This window comes from Haliotis rubra, unplaced genomic scaffold (genome assembly GCF_003918875.1).
Source record: "Haliotis rubra isolate DU_JTF1 unplaced genomic scaffold, ASM391887v1 Scf1528, whole genome shotgun sequence".
In the NCBI taxonomy this organism is placed as follows: Eukaryota; Metazoa; Mollusca; class Gastropoda; order Lepetellida; family Haliotidae; genus Haliotis; species Haliotis rubra.
In genome coordinates this window covers 49441-74906 of record NW_025765479.1, presented here as the reverse complement: position 1 = coordinate 74906, position 25466 = coordinate 49441, and the positions used below count along the sequence as shown (strand labels likewise).

The window sequence follows — 25466 nt, the reverse complement described above, 5'->3', positions numbered from 1 at the left end:
GGATTACCAATGAAGGTTATAAATGTCTTATACAATAATTAATGGGCTGACAAGTCAATTTACAATGCGGTAGTGATAAGGATGTACAGTAGTGATTAAAAATACAGCTTAGCGTCATATATATATTACAATAAAGTCTCACATGTCTTGAGTACATAGTTTTGGACTTTTTAAATATTTGGACGATGGCTGTCCTGAATTAGTCCCTATAACATTACAACAATGAAATGTTTTACTACGTTTGTTACAAAAGACAGTAAGTTGGTAATTCAAAACATTGTCACACATGGACAGAAGTAATATCATAAGTTATTACATGTAAGCCATACAAAGGTATTTCAAGCATTTTTGTTCAAGCTGTTGAGAGTTTCATGTTGATTTGAATTGTCAGTTTGTGACAAGTGTAAAATAAACAGATGCGCTGTTATATCATTGGACATCTTGCTTTATGGAGTCACGCCCCTCTCTGTGATGTTTATACATGCATGCACGCACATCTTTAATCTTATGAACCTCGTTTGCATTCAGTAAGATATAGGCACGCCCACCTTCATAAATATTGGGGGTGGGGGTGTCAACTGCAAGTTTATACACTATAATAATTCAGTATAGTGTCACCTCGTGAATTCTGTAATGCGTGTACTCTAGTTTGGATAGTCATTCGTATCAAGGTGAAGATTATATTTCCATGTACAGCAAACCATTATGTTTTATGTACTAGTTGTGTGCATAAAATGTATATGAAAATAAATACTACCTCTACTCAGTGGTTGGATTTCAATCGCTTTGTTTTACTTATCGAAAAACACTAAAATGAGGACAAATAAACTCGCCAAAGTGACTATCTACTCCTATTTGTCTTATGTGCATATTTCATACATCGTTACCAGTGTGTATGTTTACAATACACAAACTGTTACATGATAGCTTGAGTTGATAAATCCGAAACCAAGCATATCGACTGGTCAACGATATAGCCAATAACCAATCTCTATCCAAGCTGTTGAGTGACCAAACGTGCTCTTCAGAAATTTCGCCCACGCCCCATCACCTGTCCTTTCCTCTGTGACAGGTATCTCATGATACGATTGGTCGCAGATAGCATATGACCAGCCACTACATTGAACAGTTGAGATACCAAACGTTCTCTTCGGGAAATTTGATGAAGCCCTATCATGTGACTCTTTGTTTTATCTGTCCGTTTCAGATACGTCTGTTGCAGACAGAACGCTGATGGTGTTAAATCCTGGATTAATAGCTGTATTTCATTAAAATTTGTCCGTAGTCCTCTACAGTTCCACTGCACGATATGTTTAGATAGACCTATCTTTAAGGCGGATTAATTGGGGATCTACCCCGCACCGTTTTCGAGGGCGACAAGGTATGTGCCCTAGAATGGACGTTTTCGGACACGTCCATGTCCTCAAGTGATCCGTATTTGTTAAACAATTTGATTTTATCATCTGCCCCTTTTGGGGTTCTGCCACTTTGTTTCTTCAAAGCATCTGGCTTTGGTTTGCCTTTGTTTTTAACTATTTGTTGAACGTTTGATGTTAATTTGAGACCTTTGATTCGACTGAGAAGATGTGTCATGGTCATAAGATGGTTCTGATTGGAGTTGGGGTGTGTCAGGAAGTGTATCTGCAGTTTGTGTAGATATTGCAGGACAAAATCTTCGGAGAATCTGTTTTTATCCAAGTCAAGTTCGTCTGACAGCTGACAGATGATGTAATTACTGATGGGGTTCTGTCTGAAGATGTTTTGGCTTTTGAAGCATAAGTTTCCTGAATTTCCGATCTCAAGACAAGATTTGGCATCAGCAAAACTGATATTTTGAGTCAACTTGATCTTATTTATCTCCATCTGCTGTTTCCAAATGAGACAATCTTTTGAGAACGATGAGTGATCACCTGCACAATTGGTTCACTTCTTAAAGGTACTGACACAATCTTCTGTTGTATGCGTCTTCTCACCACAGTGAGCACACACAACAGACAATGTGCAAGTATTAACACCGTGTCCGTATTTCTGATATTTGAAACACCGCAGAGGACTTGGGATGTACACATCAACTTTTACATTGCAGTAACCTGCCTTGACTGATGGTGGAGGATTCGGGGCAGAGAAAGAAAAGAGATATGTATTGGTTTGCACAGTTTCATTATTTTTCCGGGTTGTAAACCTTTTCACGTAAAGGACTCCTTGATCTTTCATCTCTGTGACAATGTCAATTTCCGTCATATCTGCAAAGAGACGATCTCGGTCTCGTACAATACCCTTACTGGTGTTAAGTGTTCTGTGTGCAGAGACCATAACCGGAACTCCGACAAACAGCTCTGTGGACAGCAGGTTAGTTGCTTGCTGCTTTCTGTGACACTCGAGCAATAGCGTACGCAAGCAAGCAAGCGTTTAACGTTTTTCATTTCACCTGCTATGCCGTGGATACCTTTTGATACTGCAAACGGATTTAGCTTCAATGGAGTTTTATCAAGAGTCTCAAGAACGAGGAAACGTGGCCAGTAATCAACGGATTTTGAGGGTCGCTGTTCGTCGTCATCAGTATCGAGTGGACGTTTCGTTTTTTTGTTTGGGGTTTCGTAAGCCATGTTGAGTTTATTTTGATTCGTCATCCGAGCTCCCCACCCACCACGGAGTATCATAAAGACAATGCTGATCGCAAGTGGATTTCCAACTTGCAGCACCAAGGATACCCGGATGATATACTCAAGCAGAATAATCAACAAGTAATTATTCCACCAGATTGGCCCATGAGCCACTGCCTTCTGGACATAGGACTCTAGGTAACATATTAAATTGTACAGTCAAAATTGTACATTAAATTGAGTTGTACAGTCAAAATACAAATATAATATCATAGAGCCGAGACACCTGACAAAATGATTCTAAATAATTTTAAAAATTTGTACAGCAAAATTTACATGTACAGGGCTTAGCATGACCAGCCGATTGATAGAACCGGGCCATTTGTACCACCCGTCTAGGTGAAGTAAGGGGCGAAGTGGTGTGTTGGGCAAAGGAACACTGTTCCTGGAACCAGTGCCCTCCACCACCAGCCTCCCGTCCTCCACCGACACAGGGGCGCAACCCACGGCAAACGGGTTGGTGGACCAAATATCCCCCCGGGTCCACAATGGGGGGTCGAAGAGCTCTTGGCGTTACCCAGCACCCACCACGAGGAGGTGGCTCTTCACGGGTGCCGCCAAAGTGCAGACGTGAATTGTCGAACATTACATGTACATGTAACAAAGAAGTTTCAAACTTGTATAATGTGCCAAGTGTATAATATACAATGTATATTTTATAAACTTGCTCCAAAACCTCTACCGGGTTTTAGGAGACCAATGTACATTGTATGCAGTATTCTATGTCTGTAAAAATGCTTTCACGACTTGCTTCACTTGATTCACTTCCTGGTCGCCTGGACATATATTGCAGTACAGACAGGCAGCTGTGAGTTGTTGGTGTAAGAGGTGAGTAGAAAGATAGTTTTGTTCTACTCCGTCGTGTGTATATAAGTGACAGAACCTCATGTGATTGGGTATGTGTATCGATAGAAGATCCTATATGCGACACTATCCTATTAGTTAAATGACAAAACAATGAGCAAACATCGTTACCCCTGCTTTCATACAGCATGCTGCATGCCCCAGGCCAAATCTTAGTCTATGAAAACCTTTCTTGGCGTGGCGTGGTGGGGCGTGGCGTGGCGTGGCGTGGCGAGGGTTCTGTTGAAAAATATACACCCATGATAATTCGAAATATCATTTTAAATCAGAGTGTCTATTCGTATCAGAGTATTTTCGTGTTTATAAATGTGTTTTAACTGCCCCCATCCTAGCTGATATCAGGTAAGTAGTAGTAGGTGTCCCTTTACCCGGAAAACGGTCAAGCGTTATTCATCTACATTCGGCAAAATCGAAAACAGCTTTAATCTCTCGGAGCGCGACCGCCCACACCCACAAAGTAAATAATCCCATCCCAGTAAGTAAAAAAATACCCCGCGTCCGATGTAGCACTGCGCACGTCTTTTGAACTTCATAAGACTAAACTAAGCCGTGTTCAAACAACACTCCGCGAGAGAGATAAAACGAAGTGATGTGGCGCCTACGTGTCAGGTACAAAAGCGCTCGCAACGCTCAATCGCTTTCAATCATCCCGTGGACTACTGCCACATCGCAATCTATCATGAAACAATATAAATGGGTGACTATCGCATTTCCACCTCGAACTCAAAGGCAACATTTTGGTGAAGAAGTAATTACATCCACGTCCGACGAATGGTTTCCCACAAAGAGGGAGTGTTTAAATCACCTTAGATATAGAAGAGGAAATCTTCTGGACACGGATTTACCGGATTCCTGGGGTTCCGTTCACTTTTTCTCATCTATTCCAGAAAACATTGGTTACGGATTTGCTATAGTTCAACAAATTCATGGATTTTATAGTGGACGAAGTGGAATCGCACAACATCAATCTATGTCTGGAGGAACTTTTAACTCGTGCCTACATAGATACAGCCCGTCAGAGCGCTATCCCTATACAAATAACTCGGGATGAAATATCTAAATTCGTCAAAGAACTATTATTATCTTCAATCGATGAAGTTGAAGTCACCCGCCGCTGGAAAATTCTCATTTCTGAAACTCCGATCCTATGGAATGTATCGCCTCTATACCTACTTAAATACGAGTGCCGAGATTATCGTGACACAATATTGAAAATGGACCGCTGGATAGAGCGAGTAATCAAAATTATTTTCGCGCAAATACCAAACCGGTCAATGTAAAGTATGAACAGGGCAGAACTTTACTGACGCAACTATTTTGATCCAAGACAACCGGGAGCATTTGCCGGAGCACAGAAATTCGCCCAAGCCCTCGCGAACGATCACCCAAACGTGAAATCGCGACATGTTTTAAAATGGTTACAGAAACAGGAAGCCTATTCTCTTCATCAGCAGCCATCAAAGAACTTTAAGAGAAACAAGGTCATTGTCAGCGGAATCAATGTTCAAACGGACGCGGATCTATGCGATGTTGGAAATCTGTCGGAATTCAATGACGGAATAAAATACATTCTTATCCTAATCGATTGTTTCTCCAGATATGTATGGTATGCTACAGTGAAAGACAAATCGTCGAAAACGATAGCAAATGCCATGGACAGGGTGTTGAGCTCCATGGACAAACCCCCGTTCCTTCTATGCACAGACAAGGGAACGGAATTTCGAAACAAGTCGGTAAACAAGTTATTTAAGAACTTTCACGTTAAACACTTCATTACGCATAATTCCGACGTAAAAGCCAACTACGCAGAACGGTTTATTCGCACGCTTAGGACTCTCATGTTCAGATATTTCACTTACAAAAATACCTACAAGTATCTAGATGTTTTACCGGATCTTATTTTCAACTATAATCATCGACCTCACAAAGGATTGAGAGGGAGGTCTCCCACTCGCCATAACGCCCAACATTGAAGCCGAGGTCTGGTTAGAAAACTATGAACCCTCAAAGGATATATTCGGGGTTCCAAGACCCAACCTAAACCAAACGCAACAAGAACGAATACGTTATTGCATTATATAAAAAACAAGATATAAATTCAAAATTCGGAGACTTTGTGCGCATTTCATTGATCAAGCGTACCTTTGAAAAGGAATACGAGCAGAAGTGGTCTGAAGAGATTTTCCGAATTACCAAACGTCGGATAAGGGATAAACTCGCTATCTGTTGGTTCGAGGACTTACAATCGGATCCGTTACAGGGAACATTTTACGAGGAAGAGCTCCAGAAATATCGCAGAAACCCGTATGAAGTCGACTGGAGCATAGAAAACATTTTAAAGAGGAGAACCAAGCGTTGGCAGAACAATGAGAAGATAAAACAAGTGTAATGCGGAAATGGAGAGGGTTTCCCAAGAAATTCAACTCCTGGATTAACGCAGAGATCAAGTGAAAGATTTAACGTGATGGAGTGGATTGTTATTAGTAGCTTAATTTGACAATATGGACTACTTTCCGGGTAACAAACCTCATCAGTTTTCTGCCTATTTAAAACAACCACTCCATCTTGAAGGACAGTGGTCCGTTTCTTTGAGAGAGTTTTACGCAACTGCATCACCTGCGTTATCACCTCCTCCCGTTACCCGTGGCAAACAGCGGAAGAAGAAAGCTACCGATGACCTTTTGTATATATATTGTTGGATATGCGAACCCATAATAGTCCAAAGCCAACACCTTCTCCGACGCGTATTATCCACTACCGAACGTATGTGGAACGTGTTAATTTCAGATCCTTACGACATCCCATTAAGGATCGTTAATGACACCGTACAACAATTCGATACCTATATTACAGATGCCTCTGGAAAACCCGCCACATTCTTATCGAACGCCTCGTCCGTGACTTTACAACTACGACAATATCCCTTCATTGTTTAATCATGTCAAATGAAACCTATTCCGAACATGGGATGATAAACTCTACATACCAAACCCGACGTTGTGGCGCAAATATTATGCAAACCTAGCGCCAAGGCAAAACGAGCAATCATCAGTTCTCAGAGGGAGCTCAGAGTATATCCACTCTGCACAATATATCCGCCATGATAAATCTACCCCACGTGACATGAAGCCCGTCCATGCAGTCTGACTCTTTAAGGATATAAAAATTGGTAACACCCCAGTGAACGAGGCGGTAGATCAAGCTAAAAGCCGAAATCATAATGGAACCCTCGAAACCGTTTCCCGCATCGCGATAGAGAAAGGAATGGGTGTTGAAAGGCAGCGACGCAAGGTGAAAGGAGTCAGTGCAACATCGACCTCTCGCACGGTAGGAGACTCGTCTAAGTCTAAGAAGAAAAAGAAAAGGAAGGTTATTAAACACGGAAAAGTAAAGAACATCACCAACAGAAGTAGAAGAAGGTCGAAGAAGAAGTTGTATAAGAGAAAGGCAAGAGCTCTGTTCGGTGATATTTTTGATTAAAATTAGTTATCAGTGGCCGCATTCATCGCCGACCCCAAAATTCTTTAGTGAAACTCAACCTCGAATTGGACTTTATTCACACTACACCGACTCAGACCGGTGTTGAACGAACTTATTTGCAAGACTGTCGTCCAATTTCGCCTCTTTCCGGCAATGCCCCCATTGAATTTCACATTAGCAGTCAAAACGGATTGGAATATATCGACTTGCGACGCTCAATGTTATATATGAATTGTAGAATTACGAAGGGAGATGGTAAAGATTTGACTGCAACCGACAACTGTTCACTGGTCAATCTCTTTATGCATTCCATTTTCAGCCAAGTAGACGTATGGTTACAGGGAAAATTAATCACATCAACCAACAATCACTATCCATACAAAGCCATCATTCAGACCCTGTTGAACACCAATGAAACCAATGCCAAATCGAAATTAACTACTCAGCTGTACGTACCGGATACAGAATATGTGATGGATGATGCTGATCCTAATGGAGATAACAACGGACTTTTCCAGAGAAATAAAATCACGTCAACCAGCAAGCGGTTTGACATGGCAGGTTCATTGCTACATGACATGTTCCACATTGATCGATATATTCTAAATCAAGTCGACGTTCAAGTAAAACTTTATCGTTCGAGCCCCAACTTTGCGCTTATGGCCACCAAGACAGACGAAAGTTACACCATACACGTAGAAGACGTCGTTTTGAAAGTAATGAGGGTGCAAGTGAATCCGGGGGTTATATGAGGTCATAACACGGCCTTATCAACCACAACGGCAAAATACCCGTTCAAGCGAACAGAAGTAAAAATGATGTCCATACCATCGGGTCAAGTGGCGTTTACATATAACAATATCTTTCAAGGAGCACGGCCAAATAAAGTGGTTGTAGGATTTGTATCGTCAAAAGCCGTTGCTGGAGACCTATCGAAAAATCCCTGTAATTTCGAAAACTATGATTTGTCCGGAATAGCATTATACTGCGACGGTGAATGCGTCGGTGAGACAGGGCCAATGAAGATCAGTTATGACAGGACAGAAGGTGAAACAATTATTCCCGCATTCGCTAACTTATTTCAATACATTTCGGATTTCAGATTGATAAATCGAGGAATATTATTTTGTCAGAGAGATAATGAACACGTCGCAGATTGAATGTATTGTGCATTGTGATCCCGTCCTACGAAAACAAGTCTTGGGAATTTACGCAAAAATGGAATTATCCGAACAATTAGCCGAGCACATGAGGTGTTACAGACCACTACCGTGCGCAATTGTGGTAAATACGGATGACCGAACATCACCCGGACGACACTGGTTTGCTATTTGTTCTTCGAATAATAGTGTAGAACTGTTTGACAGCTTGAATTGAACGTACACTAGCGGCAGACTGAATGAAGTGGAGCGCCGGGGAGAGGAAAATTATAACTAATCAACTCCGACTTCAGGGAACTGGTGCGGACACGTGTGGTTATTATGTTATTTATTTTCTATTATTTCGTTTGAGGGATTTTTCCATGGACAATATTGTGAACAAATTTTCAATTAGTCATCATGTGTTGAATGACTGTCACGTTTGGAAATATATACACAAGAGATACTCGCTGTGCCTCAGTGGGTTATTGACATGAAATAACGAGGACTACACGATCGCAATACCATGATGCATGAAGAAGAAGAGAAAGAAGCTGGAGAAGGTCCCGTTCTTAAAATATCATCGCCTGCTACCATATTCATGAGTGGTTCAACGCAATCGGGTAAGACGGTTTACGGAACGTTTGATAAATCATGCTGATGTTATGTTCGATCGGAAACCTGTGAAAATTGCAGTGTGTTACTCTTTGTGGCAGGATCTCTATGATAAAATGAATAAAGAGAAAAAAGATGGCACAACCGAAGTCCACAAGGGTCCAGCCGATGAAGAGTTTATAATGGAATGGGGTGGGGATGGTATTTCAAGCAACACAACTGCTTGTGATTGATGATTTGATAGAGGAAGTGTCGCGAGATCCCCGCCATCTGCAAATCCATTTACAACGACGAAATCATTTAAATATATTCAGTGTATCTGCTCAGCCAGACATTATTCCCTTCTACTTCTTATGGAAAGTACGGCAGAACCGTCTCTGAATTCTCATTATATTGTTCTGTTAAAGAACAGAAGGACCTGTCCCAAGTAGCACCTTTGGACCACAAATTGTGCCCACAAAGGTAAATTGTTCCTAGACGCCTACGAAAAGCCACTCATGCTCCCTACGGATATCTCATGGTAGATTTATCCCCGAGAGGACACCCCCTTTATCAGTTTAGGACGAAACGTATTTCCCGGGAAGTTCTGATTGTGTATTCGCTGGAATGATGGACACTCGCGCACTATCGATCATCTTTTCACTGAAGCCGATTCTAAGCTTTATTCGGATATGTTATCTGATAGTCAAAGGAAAGTCGTTCTCCGCTACATGACCAATCAGCAGACAGATATGTTGGCAGAGATATGTTTGAACATTATAAAAGGCAACGTTCCTATATCCCCTAGTCAAAAACTGCAACTGGAAACGAAAAAGACATTGATACGTCGGATCACGGACAAAAACGTTAGCAGGGCTAATATCAAAAGATTGCTGATACAGATTAGACATTTACTTCCGTTAATTATCGGGTTATTGAAATATCAGGAAGAAGAAGAAGGAGACAGTGAGAGCAACAATAGCAACGATGAATAACGATTACCAACACCCTCCTTTACCATTGCGGACTCGGGAATTGGTATTAGTACCCCGCATGAAATACGAGAGATTGGTTAGTGCAAAAATTAAAGAAGAGGATGAGGTGAAGGAGGGTGAAAATGTCCTCGAACCAGTGGGGTGTGTACCGGATACATCCTCTAACCCAGACGGGAAAAAAACAACTGTCAACACCGCTTTTGATCCACGCAACATTGGTTCCGAGCGTCCATGTTCTAAAAGTAAGAAGAGAAAAAGGAGGAGGAAAGAAGGGAAACAACAGCAACATAACTCGATATGGAAAACATTTGGTATTTCCCCGGTGAATAATCTCACTTGGCTACGATACTAACATTCATATTCCTTGTGTTGTTGTGGTATCACTAAATAGTGTTGTAATTCGTTGTATGAATGTAGCACATTTTAACAGCGTGTATAATCCGTAGCCAACAATATCGTCAAATATGTATTCCTTGTGTTGTGGTATCACCAATAGTGTTGTAATCGTTGCATGAATGTAGCACATTTTAACGCTGTGTATAATCCGTAGTCAAATATCGTTAATATGTATAGTCCAATATCGTGCACGAATAATGTGTATTCAAGTGCATAAATGATGTGTATTCAAACCAGTGTACGCAAGTATTTTTTAACGCTGTGTATAATCCGTAGTCAACAACTCCTTGTTGTATTAATTTGCCGTGCAAAGTGTGTTTATATGATAAACGATGTACAACATTACTGCGTTTGTGCGCAAAAACATTTGCTTAACCTGTAGACAGTACTATCCGAGTAATAAATGAAAAACCCAATAGTTTGTTTGTCGTTTATTTCCCTACACCTGTAAACACACGATTACATCATAGCACGCACGCACGCACGCACGCACACACACACACACACACACACACACACACACACACAGAGAGAGAGAGAGAGAGAGAGAGAGAGAGAGAGAGAGAGAGAGAGAGAGAGAGAGAGAGAGAGAGAGAGAGAGAGAGAGAGAGGCAGGCCTACACACACACACACACACACACAGAGGGAGAGAGAGGCCTACTAGCTTCACAACACTTAAAGGAGAGACTCTTGGTTCACATTCATGTTTGGTGGGTCACAGCGACCTGGGACAGAGAAGCTCACTGAGTATATACTCTAGGCTGCACACACACACACACACACACACACACACACACACACACACACACACACACACACACACACACACACACACACACACACACACACACACACACACACACACACGTGTATGTGTATATATATATATATATATATATATATATATTCCTCGTGATGTGGTATCACTAAATAGTGTTGTAATTTAAACTATGTAAACATAGCAAATATTCGCTGTATGAATATAGCACATTTAACTCTGTGTATAATCATATTCGCTGTATGAATGTAGCACATTTTTAACGCTGTGTATAATCCGTAGTCAACAACTCCTTGTTGTATTAATTTGCCGTGCAAAGTGTGATATATAATAAATGATGTACAACATTGCTGCATTTGTGCGCAACATTTGCTTAACTTGTAGACAGTACTATCCTTCTTTGACGAGTAATAAATGAAAAACCCAATAGTTTGTTTATCGTTTATTTCCCTACACCGGTAGACATTGATTACATTATAGCATAACAATACAATAATATATATATATAAAATATACATTAGCAATACATACACACATTATATATATATATATCGGACACTCAGATAGCCGATAAAATAATATCGGAATAAGTCAATGGCGACTTACGGGTTTTAAAACCAAGCGCAAGGGACGTGTGGACACTCCGTTGGACAAAACTCGTCGTTTGACATAAAAGTAAGAGAGCCCCAGTCGCCTCTGGTGATAGGTGTATACGGTGTTATGCCTGGCTCTAAAACCTCTATTGACAACTGAGCGAGTTTGGTGGTCTCTTAATACCGCCCGATACTTCTGCATGGGATCACTCATGCTAGCCTTACTCAGTCCTTTAGAACTTACTTTCACACTATGATGTTTATCGTCTTTAAGAAGAACATACGTTGTGGAACTAAGAGAAACCATTTCACATCCCTCTGCTTCTAGTTTGAACAACCCAGGGGTTCTTTTGTCGTATTTCTCGTGGTGAGAACAACACTCCCTCGGAAGGAAATGCGTTATATTGTCCGCTTCAATATCATTTACATTGCAAAAACCGTGAAGCATGCGATTAAACTCTTGTACCTTGTTAGGTCGTATCACATCGTGCAAACGCTCTCCTGCTATTGCGAAATACAAAGAATCTGTATCTGTTTGTAAAAGTTCAAAGTCCTGTCGGTCGATGAAACGATCTAGGAAATCGTAATAGAATTCCAACATACGTAATTTCGCGTATTGTAACACATAATAGCCTAAAAAAATTGGAATATCCATAGAAGTAATCTTTTTACTTGATAAACCTCAAAGTCGTGGTCATCCAGTTCGTATATGGATCTAAACCCCTGAATCGTTTCTTTCGCACAGAGAGCCTTGTCTTCACCATGGATATATTTACATTTCGTGTGTCGAGATTTATCCAGCAGAATCGATCCGCATGCACCGTTCCCAATCAATTTAAAGACCTCGCCCATGATGGCGGTAAATCAGGGTCTTCGCCACCTAATCGCCTGCAATTGGTCACTTTTTCCGCGAATTCTTTGAAACATCTGTGCTTTACCATATTCAACTGCCTGGTGGATTTTAGTAACAATCAATCCTTGTTGCAAATACCACTGTAACAAAGGAGTGGCTAGTAATAGTTTCTCAGCTTTCATGCTGCCTATGAGTAAAGTTTAACGCGCGCTTCATTTTTTTCTTGGTACATATTCTGCATATGTTTTCCCGATCTTGCTGAAGGGGACTTTACACGGGCGAATAGAGGAGACATTTCCGCGAAAGCGTTCAGAGGGTATCCGAACGTGGATATCCACTTCCATTAGTCCGAAAATGTTCCGTCCTTAACACCCTTTGAGTAATTTATCCGCACTCACCCTCACCACTCGAAGTGTTTTGCTAAGAATGGTAGACGCCTGTGTCTCATGAACTCACGAACACGCTGGTCCGTTTCTACACAATTCCGTTAAAATCACACTCCACATGCAAATCAGTTCATATCCGAGATTCATAATATAGTTCGCTCTTCGGTTCTCTTGTATCGTTCGCGATTTAGCTGACTGCTTAACACAAGTGTGTCCGCGGCCATACACAGCCTAAAAATTCGAAACACGTTCGAGTAACTGGATCGAATGCGTCGACGAGGAAGGGACCGATTCGTTTTTTATGTCCCGAGTTCATTTTATGGATTAAGGGTCTTCCTCTTTTTTGCGCCTCCCAATCTAACCAATCATAACTTAGAGTGTATCGATCAGATTTTCTGTGACGAAATTGAGTACATGATTGGTTTTCTGGTAACCATCGCACAAAATACCCTGTAGGCATATCCAAAGACAAACAGTATAAATACAATGCATTACAATCAAGTCCTATACATTTTTGACACACCTTATCCGGGTTACCACGTATGTGCGTTTTCCCTCGACAGTGATGACGAAAGTAAATATAATCGACGGTCCTCCACAGATGCCTTGTTTCACTGTTTCACAGAGATCGCTATCGCTTCAATCAACAGCGAAAGTTTATGCCCATGTCTACGCCTAACGAAATATCAATTTTCTAGCAATTCCAGGCAACGGAGACGGCCTCCTTTGAAAATGTCTATTCTGGTTTCTGTCCAATAAAACTGTTTCAACATATTAATAGCCCCAATTGCCGGTTGGACGTCTAAATTGTTGTACCAAATCAGAAAATCTTTGAGCGTTTTCATGTTATTAGCTTTCCAAATGTTTTGAAGATAGCTATAGTTATCTTCCATTGTCGCGGGCACCTTTTCCAGTTTTAATTCCCTCAAAACCTCCTTTTCTCCCATCTCAGGATGTTTTTTAACGTATTCCTCATATCTTCGGGCTATTCGAGTCTTCAAGGGTTTTTACATTTTTAGCTGATGACCAAAACACGCGGATGGAGGGAGTGCAGTTTCCTGCAACCTCGATTCGCTGTCGTCAAATATTCATAACAGAAAAATCCTTTGGATTGACCAATCTTGAAGATTTTTAGAAATTTGTCATAACTTGTTCCAGGTGGTAGACATTGGCAAAGGTCCAATATTCTAAACTTCTCGCTAGCAATACACACGTATTGGTTATTTCTTTTTATGACAAAATTTCCTCGGTCCCGGTCAACAATATTCAATGCCCTCGCCAGTTTGCTTTTCCACAAATTCAGATCGTACTTCGCGCTGTTAAATCCTAAAACCGGGAGTTGAGCACAATATTGATCCTTCTTTCTGCTTAAGAGCTCCATCCTCCTGTAATGTTTTTCATCAATATCCGACCATGAGGAGTTTGACTTTGACTGTTCTGTTATCGAGCACATAACATCATTTTCAGAGATATCTCCCCATTCATTGTAGTTGACACTAATTTTGGATGTTTGTTCTAAACACTGTATCAAGTCTCGGTAAACATTTGGTTTAGATAATCGATTGTGCATTGCAGGAGAAATGCCTTCTTCTTCTTCTTCTTCTCCCTCCTCCCCTACCCGCGTCACTCTTCCAGACGCACGCATCAATCCTTCATGATGACGTAATTCCTCTACATAATTACGCACTCGCCAGTGCAGGGCAAGTTTAATAATGAAGTTAATTGTTCCGCTTTTGTCAGCAACGAGACAGGTAGAACGATAGATTCCTCGTAAAAAGAGAATTCGTCGGAAGAAATAACGCATTTAGCCTTCATAACCCGAACATTGGAACAAATTGAAATTGATATAGGGTGATGTTTCGTCCCATTCTGTAGAGGAGAACTGCGATGTGCTTCCACCTCTTCATTCTGTTGTCGCAGCAGCAAAGCCTCACCGTCAAACATGGCATGATATTCGTAAAGTATATCTTTCTCCGCACAAGAATATTGCATTCTTCCTGAAGTTCGTCAAAATATTTCTTGAACGAGAATAATAACCACCGGGTATTTAATTTTGCTCCTCTGAGAACAATGAGTCCTCTCGCGGTCGCCTACAGCATCGGGCTCAAATGGAAAACATATATCGCGATTCACGACATTTATATCTCTTTGGTATAAGCTTGTAAATTAGTGATGTAACACAGGTGATTCTCGTGAGCAGTCCATGTTAAGAGTGGAAACCTCGAGTTGCAGGTTTCCGTTTTGAGAGGTATAATGCCACGCATGAATTCCTCGTTGCACAGGCGAAATATATTGACTCGAACATTAAATGTTTTTCAAAAGGGGCACATCATCGGGAACTTTCAAACCCCGAAAGGACTGCAGAGATTGTTTCTGTCCTTCTTTTCGTTAGCCCGCACTCCATACCTCAAAACAACTTTAGTATCAACTCTTTTAGGAGCAAAACGTTGACCCATAGAATGAAATGTTCGGTGATGACTCAAACATCTAAAAGCGATAAACAATCAACCTGATAGTTCTTAGTGAACAGAAGAGATCGCTTCAATTTTAACCATCTCGGTAATGCAACTTTCGCTGACTCCCTAAGATGTAATTCGCTTCTATACACCCAATAGGTCACGTTGGTGACAAACACGGTCTCCATTTAGTGTTCGGTCTTTTGTTGAAGAATATGATCATTGATACTTTTCATTTGCATTCTCCTAGCAACGCTGAGCAGTGATTTGAAATTAGAAATAAGCGGAGGAGTATCAAACATAAACGTGTTTCGATAAGGTATAAAATATCTGTACTCACCGCCTCAATGTGCCTCAAAAATAATTCGAAAAGAGAGATTCACTTTAAAACGAATTATTTTCATTTTGAAAATATAAGTCAATTGCTCCGAAAGTCTAATGATTCGTGGTCCTCGTTTCCCGTTAATGGGAAATTATAAGTGTGAACAATGTTGTTCCCACCGACTCCAAATTGTCGCGACGCAATATGATGTCTCTGTGAGTGTTGTATGTGTCCTGGAGTGGTTCGTCTACAACCACTCCATCTTCATCTGTCCAAGGTCTTCTCGTCATGCATGTCCCAAGGCTCTGGGTGAAGTTGATCTCCACCCTCCCCGTGATGCTTCCGACGTTGGTGACGCCATAGTAGTTTGCGATTATGAAACGTTTTTGACACGTGCGGCACTTAACGCGACGGTTTTTCACTTTGTTCACTTCATCGGAGGCGTTGTTCCCCAGCTTTTCACATCCTCCTTGATGATGTTGTGCGGTCTTAGTATCTCCAAGGTCACCGCACCGTTCACATAGATATTTGTTGGCGCCGCTCCTGCTTTTTGACACCTCCTTGATGATGTTGTACCGAAGGTCATAGCATCTCCAAGGTCACCGCATCGCTCACATAGATATTTTTCAGAAATGTCCTTTTCACATAGTCTAATGTGTCTATTAAACTTAGTTCGTGTTAGGAAATGCTTGTAACACAATGGACAGCTATAGGACACGGGGCCCACTTCTTCATTCCCTTTAGCAATGATTCTGTCGCTACACAATGCTCTGTGTTGCTGAAACGCTTCACCATCCCTGTCGCCAAATATTAATTCGCACACATTGCATAAGTAGGGTCCCTCTGCTCCGCAGCGCTGAGGAAGAAGTCGTTGTTGTTGTTGTTGTCTACGTCGCGTGCTACTCGACATCTGGTGTTTTTTTGCCTTGAAGCATGCTATACACTGATTAATATGATGAATAAATTGTTTCCGCTTGTTGAACTTACATTGACACAACACACACTGGAAGTAACGTCTTTCAACGCAACTACATTCTACAAAATGGAGATTAAATGCATTATGTCCCTTCACCAACTGATTACAAATTCGATATCGGTATGTTTTCTTTTCCTTTCTTCTTCGCTTTATTTCTGTCCGCCATGTTTCTTGTTTAGTCGCTTTCACAGAAATGTGAGAGTGTCAAAGTAGTCTTCCATGGGGAAATAGATTCCGCTCTTCTTTGGGAACGATCTCCTGATTTCCGTAAAGCATCGTATGTCGACGAACCAGAAGTTGGACAGCTTAACGAACGTAGCCTTATACCACGGACGTTTGGAGAGAGGATAAGGTTGAATATCTTGCACCTCGAACTTGGTCTTATACTTCTTCTTGTAGCGACTGAACTGCATTTTCATCGCGACGACTCTTGCGAAAAACTGTAATAAGATAGATATAGATTATATGTATTTATAGGCTGTTAAGGTAATATAATAAAATAAGACGTCATAAATATTGAGTCGAACTTCTCAATCATTTCGTAAACAAACAACCCACGACATTACTTTTAATAACACGCAAGTCATAACATTTGTGGATTACTGATATGTAATTACTTGAGTTTTGCGTATGCTAAATACACCTACAATATAATAACAATAATTGAAAGCATGCTCTCATTCCGCGAACAAATAGCCATCTGCATTGTAACCATGTGCGATATAAAACACTTACGGGATGTACTATATTCGAACTCCGTCACCAGATACATCATAAACTTACATAATATTACAATTTTATCTTACCTTGTCGAAAATAATCACAGGAAACCGAAGTTTCCTGATTTTTCCATCGGCAGTTTCCTTCTTGATGTGTATCATATTGGTGGATCGTTTGATTTTCACCAAAATCGTATTCGAGATGGTGTTTTTCAATTTGTGATAATCACCGTAGTCCTGATCGTCATCCTCGTCATCGGAATCATCGCTGGATAAATCGCTATCTGTATCGACGGTGATGTCGGGCAATGACAATGTCTCGTCGGCATCGGAACTTGAACATCCCACGAGCATCTGCGTGTCATCTCCTTCTTCGTCGTCCGAGAGATTGACCCATTTTACCTTTTTTCTTTGTTTGAGGGAACGCTTCTTCTCATCTTCTCCCACCCCGCGTTTGCGATCGTTTTCCTCGAATTTACACGGTTTCGCTTCAATCGCCGCATCATCTTCATCATTAGTAGAAGTCGATGGGAATGGACCTTTCTTAGCAACAGGTGTTTTAGGTCCCCGATCCTCGGCCATGGTTGTAGGGACGACTATGATGATTATCATATATATATATAGTAACAAGAAACCGTTGGTATGCTTTTGAAGTTACGAGTTGGCTCCATTCGTATGTGCGTCTGTTTGCTAGTCGTGAGAAATACTCAGTGAGTGTACTGTTTGGTTCATAATGGGTACAAAAGCGAACTGGGGGGGGGGGGGGGGTGTATTTACCAACTAAGCGAGGACTATCCTCCCCAGAGTCGCAAAGGAGTAAACAGAATTATTATGACTTGCCGCCCACGGAGAGGGTTGGGTGATGTCGCTACAGCTACAGTATAGATGGTAAGGCTCGGGTCCCATTATTAGTATGTTTTTTGGATTAATGCGAAATTGCGACAGAGAAGGTTCAACCTAACACTTAAAATATATTTAACGACTGTGTGTACAGCGATTGTTACCCAACACACACACACACACACGCACGCACGCACGCACACACACACACACACACACACACACTAATTTATAACCATAAATTCTGTGCTATGATGCGGCGGATGGTGGAGGGATGCAGCCGATCACGCACGGATTGAGAACGGGTCACTAATTAACCTGTCAATGGTCACTTAATACGAGAAGGAGGGACTATTGTTTTATCGGCTCTGCTCGATATACTGCGCTGCAAAATATAGTTCTCAGATCCCGCGTTAGTTACCGCGCGCATGCATTAGACTCAGGTTTATATGTTACATCATATATTGTATTATTTGATAATGTCTAATATTTTATTATTCTTTGAGAAAGTAAATCCTTCTGCCATGATACGGCGGATGGTGGGTGGAGGGATGCACCCAATCACGCGCGGATTGATAACTGGGGTCACTACTTAACCGGTCAACGGTCACTTGATACGAGGACAGCCGCTGAAAAGGATGACACCCTCTCTCATATACTTGTTAATCGCCCTGTCGCTTGTCGCAAGCAATGAGATCCCTCTGTGTTACCCCGATGACGGGGAACTCGTCTGCTTTGGAAAGGGAAGTCGGGACCTGACAGCCACCACAGAGCACCCGGATATCGTGCGCGTGAGCGGGAAAGGATGGGATACCCCATTTGTGGTTGACGGAAAAACTTTCCCAAACCTTCGAGTAATTGTTCTGACAAGGAGCGAGGTCAGCTGTGGGGAAATTCAGCGCCCAAGACTGATTCGCATATCACTGAACGAGAAAAATTGTCCACCACTGGTAAGTAAAAATCTTTATTGTAAACGTTCCTGTCAGCTTTTGGAGGACTTGACATAATTCGATATGTTGTACATGTTGTTATTGTCAATTTAGGTATGATTCCACCACGCTCTGTACAATCCCGCGCTAAAAGTTAACGGCAGTGTACCCATCTTCCCCGTGTCCACCCAACGATCTTAAGTAACATTCTTAGGAGGTCTCGAGGGGAGAATTAAGGCGATAATTCTTATCTAATGAGTTTGTGATAAGCAAATAATGCGGCGCGCGGAGTACGTGATGAACGACTTATCCCTCATATCAATGCAGAGTCTTTGTCGCAGGTAAAACTAGTTCCAAGCTCATTGTACTATCGTTAGTTCGCGTCGTCAGTGAGATGTTTAAAGCCCTATTTATCGGTTATTTACAAGACGACAGATATTTCTTTCTTATTGTGTTTGTGTTCTGTGTACCATACTGTAGGAGACGCCTATTTACTCCCAAGCACAGAGGCGAAAGTAAGACGGTTGCTGGAGGATCTCGGTGCAAGGAGGGATAACCACTTGGGGCAACGTCTTTAGGATACTCAAACAAAGTATATATATATACATATATATATATATATATATATATATATATATATAATATATATATATGTGTGTGTGTGTGTGTGTGTGAGTGTTGTATGTGCGCATGCACTAGCTAGCCTCTTTACTTCTATATATATATATATATATATATTGGTTTCGTCGTAGATAATTTCTCAGTTTAGTTGCCTAGTTCATCCTTTCTTCTGTGTAACACATCATACACATTTATCATTAGAGTTGTTTCGTTAGTTGAAGCATCCATCTCAAACTAACCGATAGCAATCAGTCCGAATTGACGGTTTTATAATATACTGAGCCCCGTTTGTGGTGCCGATGTTGGGTTAATATCAGTGTGCGTTCTCACCGACAACCTATAACGACATGTCAGAACTCCGTTACTCAACTTATGAGTATATATATATATATTGAAAGTTTGTTTTATTGATGTTCGCAATATATGTTATAGTGTGATATTACTTATGTTCTCGATAATTTAGTGCACCACACGTTAATAACGCACTCTTTTCTTAACCTGGTTAGTGATATCGTCAATACCGTTAATATTCCTAATCCACTGTAGCGACCAAACGGTGCCTCGCAGCCCCATTGTTCCTGTAGTAACAGAAAGGGGGGGATTTTTGTTGTAGACTTCTACATCACCGACTCGAGGATCTTCCACCACGACGACGACGACAACAACTCTTGCCGCATCTACAACCCCAGCTTCATTCACGACCACTTCACAACCAGGAATCACCACCTCGTCAACTCCTACCACAACTACCGGTGAGTGAGTGAGTGAGTGAGTGAGTGAGTGAGTGAGTGAGTGAGTGAGTGAGTGAGTGAGTGAGTGAGTGAGTGAGTGAGTGAGTGAGTGAGTGAGTGAGTAGAGTGAGTGAGTGAGTGAGTGAGTGAGTGAGTGAGTGTGTGTGTGTGTGTGTGTGTGTGTGTGTGTGTGTGTGTGTGTGTGTGTGCAAACATATAACATTTTAGTTGATCAGCTAGATATTGTTTGCATTATATCTCTGTTATATATTATTATCTTATTACAGATAGATGCACTATCTGAGTGACAGAGGACACCACCACCACCGGGATTGTTCCCTCAGTTGGCGGTAAGTTTGATTACTTTCACTTGTTAATGAAGCGATACTTTAGTTGTAATGATAGAATGTTTGCACGATGAATGATTTGTACTACATTTTCTCCATAACACGATCTAAATGTTTCAGATATTAAGAATATCTCTATAACATCGGATTCTACCGCGCTCAATACTACTACTAAAACTACTACAACAACTACTACCACTACTACTACCGCTACCACCACCACCGCTACTACTACTACTACTACTACTACTACTACTACTACTACTACTACCACTACCACTACTACCCCCGTTGCTGCATCTACTACCTCTGTGGTCTCTACTCAAGGTTTCTTCACGTTTGATAATTATAATTTATCGGACTACTCCCCGCCCACTTCTTCCAATGAAGGTACTGAAGGAAATTTAATCAATGTATACAATAGCGGATTAACTTTAGCGATTTGTTTTATGTTACTAGTTTTCATTGGTATATTATATCATAAAATCCATCGTTTACAAATCAAATCACACAATCTTCACAAGCGAATAAGTCTTCCTAACAGTGAGGACACAAAACGTCTTATAACGTCTAAATTTGATTCAACTGATAACAGTTTTGAAGTCGATGAAATTTGCAGAGATTATGAAGAAGTTCAAGTTTGATATATGTCGTTAATATTTTTACTGATCCCATCGCTACATATTATTACAGTTGGAGGAATAGTGGCGGTTTCCTCTGTGACCTCCGTCGTCGTAGTGGTGGTCATTGGAGTGACGATAATCTGTGTGATGCGTCACATAAGAAGGCGTCGGCGCGAGGCTGCCGAACTCGAAATGAGAGGGCGTGGTTTCTATCTTTTCCACGACTCGACTGAACCTCATCGTTATCCGTTTGATTTGAATTTGGATGAAGAAATAGATACAACTCTGTAATGATTGTTTTATTCTTCTCGTTTAAGAGATCGTGCGGGACACCCTCCTGATCCTGGCGGGGATAATAGTTATCTTCGCAAGGCAATTCATAATGAGGGGTGTCCTCAATGATGAAGAGCCCACAATGCGAGGGATACCCCCTCGCGCACTGCTGCTCCTAGACCTGTCAGGATCAGGAGGCAACCCGAAAGATTGCAATACTATTGAAAATCATCGTGGTGTGTGTGTGTATGTGTGTGTGTGTGTGTGTGTGTGCGTGCGCGCGTGCGGGTGTGTGCGTGCGGGTGTGTGCGGGTGTTACTTATCTGTTGTAAATGTGATAAATGTATCGTTGACCCCAGCATTATCCCCTCTTCCATTAGGTAGTAGTCCTTTAACGTATGAGGAAAACAAATTGATGATCGCGTGTTTACACGCTAAACTATATGTACATCAATTTGTTACCTTCATACGTTAAAGAACTAGCCTTCATATCGATTTCATCACTCGTAAATGGAGCTTGTCGTTATAAATAAACAATAGCACGGTTTGAATAATGATAATATATTTCATAATCAGTAAAATATAATGATATAAAATATAATGATTCACATTTGTCTCATGTCCATCATCAAAGTATTCTTACAGTCCGCGCACTATATAAATGACTTACGTTTTACAATGTTGCCCATTAGTTCATGTTAATGTTCATGTCGTTAATATATATGTATAACTAGATCAAGGTAATAAACATTTCAATAAGACAATCAATGAGTTTGTATACTTACAGCAATTATTAACCCATTGTACACATCATTCGGTTATACCCTCCTTGGTCATTGTATAGAAAGAATGAATACATAACACGCCGCCCCATTGTTAATTTGCAATGACAACACAACACGGCGTCCGTCAGTGTTTATTGTCACAGGTCCCTCTGGAATGTTGATTAACGTAAAGACCAACTCAACTCAACTCGAGTCTTTGATGATTATGCTGTATTATATAAGGTCGGAGTACCTTGACCTCTAACCCAAATTTGGGGGGCCATGATGTGAACTCATCACACAAGATTATATAGATACATGCTGTCCATAATACAATTGATGGAGTGTAATAATATGTATTATTCCTATAATGATGTCGCTATGAAAGCAGTTCCGAAGTTTGACATGCACAACACACATTATTTTAGTGTCACCTATGTCATCTGTCGAGTCCGTGTTACACAATATAATAATAATGTGATACAACCAACTTGTTCAGTTATTTCCTTGTAACTTGTAGTACATAATAATGTCGCGATGACTATTGTTTCACATGAAATTAGTTCTCAAGTATGATTGCTAGTAACAGACAATATGCGTGGAGCGCACGGCGGTTCCTCGATTTGAGTTTTCTAACGAAGATTAGCGCTCCACAATGAGAATTCTTTCACAAGTTCTTCCAACGAGGTTTGAGACGATGCGATATACCTGTTCTTTGCCCTCTTGTCGCGTTTAAAGCGCTGAATTATTCCGAGATATTCGCTTCCTCAGAAGATGTTGATAAGTTTCGAATTCTTTGAATAACACGTTCTTCCTTTCGATTTCTAAGTCTTTTCCTCTGTGCAATACTGTCCACGGAGTATCGATAAAAAAGACATGTTTCAGTACACGTCCATTCTGGATATTGTTGGATACTTTCCTTAACTTTGGTAATAAGAAACGCAGTACTCCAGTTCGATAGTTTTCCCGTTGACTGGAGAGTTTTTATAAACGGATATTGGAATGTAATCCCTTCCATGACGACATGAGAATATGTCGAGAGGGAATTGTTGAAGGTTTTGTAATGTTTTTATAAAAGAGTCAATAACGTGGAGTTGAAAGGATACTGCACCGTTTCCCGAATAAAATTCGTCTAAAGGGTTCCATTGGTGACCCGCAAAATCGGTAAATTTTGTAAAATATTCCAACGGTTCGGACACAAACAATGCGCTTTTGTAGATTGTAGTTTCACTCAAGCGCTGAAGCAACGTAGATTTCCCACACGAAATTATTCCTTCCACAGCAATTCGAATTTTGGGGATTAGCCATTACTACGACGGTCAGGTGCGTCAGTTTCGATGAAAGAAATAAGAACGTGATCTGTTCTTCCTCCATATATTTAAATGATGACTGCGGTCGGTGGTTTGGGCGGTAGAACCGGTATATATTGCTTGGACCTCGATGGAATGGGTGCGGCCCGCGACACAGCACTCCCGTTAGTAAATTCAGTAATCTGTAATGAGGAAGAAGGCAGTGTTTTAGCAATCGACGTGTTCACACACGCACGCACGCACGCACGCACGCACGCACGCGCACGCACACGCGCACGCACACGCGCACGCACACGCACACGCACGCACAAACGCTCACACTATCGAAAATACTTACCATGTAGCAATATTATTGTATTATCCATCGACACATTTATTTAGATGCTATGCACTTTACAATGATATTTAGCCTCTTACTCACCAAAAATCCACCTGGTTTCCGCGAAATGTTCCTCCGTCATAGACTCATCGTCGATACAGTGCCTGATATCAACGATGATATCTCGTTCACTGGAATTTGATACAAATTATTAGAGTTGCATTCAGCAAAATAGTTGCGCGGACTATTCTATAAGATGATTTACCAAGTTTATCTCTGCACGATAACAATAAATAGTGAACTATTCTATAACACGATTACGAAGTTATCTATGCACGGTAGGATATCTGTTTAAGTCGCGCATTACATAAATGCCAATTTACACTCACCCCGTGAATATTTCGTAGGGTGAAATGTTCCACTCCACTACTTCTTCGTTTCCGAAATACGCATCTCGTATTAGGGGGCGTTGTAACCACCCCGAACAACATTTGTCAAAGATAAAGGTTATAAACCAAAGAACTTGGTCAAGGGAATTCATGGTTGATAAGTAAGAATATGATACGTCTACTCGGATGGATGGCGACCGACAATGTGACAAGCGATGCGGGGGTAGAAAAAAACATAAAAATAAGTCGATGTTCCTCGAATTCACGGGTTCTCGGGTTAATGTTATAGGGCGTTAAAATTAAGAAGTGAAAAGTTCATTCCAGCTTTTGAACATAATAGAATAGGCCAACATTCGCTTAAAGAGATTTTCTCAAGGTAGAGAGTGTGTGACGGGCATTTGTGTTCGTTCATCTCTATAACGGTTAAGAACACGCGAGACTGAGCGGTTAGGGTAATGAAAAAAGAATTAGGCGATATGCATTGTCTAGAGGGAGACTCAATGTCGTGGTCAAGAAATAATTGTTGACTGATCGTAGTCAAGCGAGAACCTTGCGAACGATCGACATGCGTCGGAGTTTATTTGATCTTGGTTCTCCTCGCGAGCGCGCGGCGCGCGAGGGTATCGTATTACCGGCGAGCCGCTACATCGGGCGCGGGCTATTTATTTACTTACTGGGATAGGATTATTTACTTTGTGGGTGTGGGCGGTCGCGCTCCGAGAGATCAAAGCTGTTTTCGATTTTGCCGAATGTAGATGAATAACGCTTGACCGTTTTCCGGGTAAAGGGACACCTACTACTACTCAGGTATCACAAAGAGATCTATGGCAGTTGACGAGCTGCTTTTCACAGTGAAACCTAAACCAAACGCTTGTATGGAGTATGCAGGCCAGTGACAGACACAATGTCTCGATCATGTTGTCCCTATGTGATTCACTCAGTTTACTTCCTGGTAGCCTATACATGTATTGCTGCTGAGGCATTGCATTGAACAACTGTGAGCTGTATATGTGAGAGGTGGGTAGAGACAGTGTTCTTCGTGTCCTCTAACCCGATGTGTGTGTGTGACTGACTGGTCATCATGTGATTTATACCAGTGTATTGGT

At 41.2% G+C, this 25466-nt stretch overlaps 1 protein-coding gene across 1 annotated transcript in view; it reads left to right on the top strand.

Moving 5' to 3' along the window:
• The first annotated feature begins 3322 nt into the window (after window positions 1-3322).
• Window positions 3323-25466, top strand: part of LOC124270565 (multiple epidermal growth factor-like domains protein 10) — a 58893-nt gene continuing 36749 nt past the window's right edge. Inside the window, exon 1 of the mRNA XM_046705582.1 lies at window positions 3323-3491. The gene's annotated coding sequence lies outside the window, so the exon portion shown is untranslated. The remainder of the gene's footprint in view (window positions 3492-25466) is intronic.